The sequence below is a fragment of the Amblyomma americanum genome, chromosome 9 (genome assembly GCF_052857255.1).
Source record: "Amblyomma americanum isolate KBUSLIRL-KWMA chromosome 9, ASM5285725v1, whole genome shotgun sequence".
Lineage (NCBI taxonomy): Eukaryota > Metazoa > Arthropoda > Arachnida > Ixodida > Ixodidae > Amblyomma > Amblyomma americanum.
This window is the reverse complement of record NC_135505.1, coordinates 120,070,410-120,071,241: the sequence shown is the minus strand read 5'-3', so window position 1 is coordinate 120,071,241 and position 832 is coordinate 120,070,410. Positions and strand designations below refer to the sequence as shown.

The window sequence follows — 832 nt, the reverse complement described above, 5'->3', positions numbered from 1 at the left end:
AACGCGGCCACCGCGGTCGGGATCGAACCCCTTACTCGCTTCTGCGGAACCATCTGCTCCAGCTGCTAAGCGACGCTTGCTTGCTGTGTCACTCGATAGTTGTCGGGCAAGGCAATAGTTCTCTCGTTAAGGAATGAGTCTGGGCTAGTAATAATAATAATAATTGGTTTTTGGGGAAAGGAAATGGCGCAGTATCTATCTCATATATCGTTGGACACCTGAACCGCGCCGTAAGGGAAGGAATAAAGGAGGGAGTGAAAGAAGAGAGTAAGAATGAGGTGCCGTAGTGGAGGGCTCCAGAATAATTTCGACCACCTGGGGATCTTTAACGTGCACTGACATCGCACAGCACACGAGCGCCTTAGCATTTTTCCTCCATAAAAACGCAGCCGCCGCGGTCGGGTTCGAACCCGGGAACTCCGGATCAGGAGTCGAGCGCTCTAACCACTGAGCCACCACGGCGGGTCTGGGCTAGTAGTAAAACCACGTTTCAGGTAAAGCACTCAGGAAGACGCGGGCTAGTGAGCACGACTGACAAGCTTTTATCCCTGCTTTTCTGTCATCGAAAGAGGCAAAAAAAGTAATCTAAAGGACACGGTTACCCAGAAACACGCCTGACGAATTTTACTGACGTGGCTACGTGACGGCAATGAAAAGGGCCTTTTTTCCCCAGTTGTGGTCTCTTTAAAAGCGATACGAAAAGAAAGGGAAATAAACCATTACTTGAGCGAAAAGCCGCCTTTCGTTCGCGTCACTCAACCATGGCCTCTATGCTTACTAACGCACAGAAGATAGGTTTGGCGCCAGTATATTCGTAGTGGCCTGGCGCAAA

The 832-nt window shown here is 50.1% G+C and overlaps 1 non-coding gene across 1 annotated transcript; it reads right to left on the bottom strand.

Moving 5' to 3' along the window:
- Window positions 1-390: 390 nt before the first annotated feature.
- Window positions 391-462, bottom strand: TRNAR-CCU (transfer RNA arginine (anticodon CCU)). Its single transcript has one exon. It is a non-coding gene; the product is annotated as a tRNA-Arg (tRNA).
- Between the last annotated feature and the right edge of the window lie 370 nt (window positions 463-832).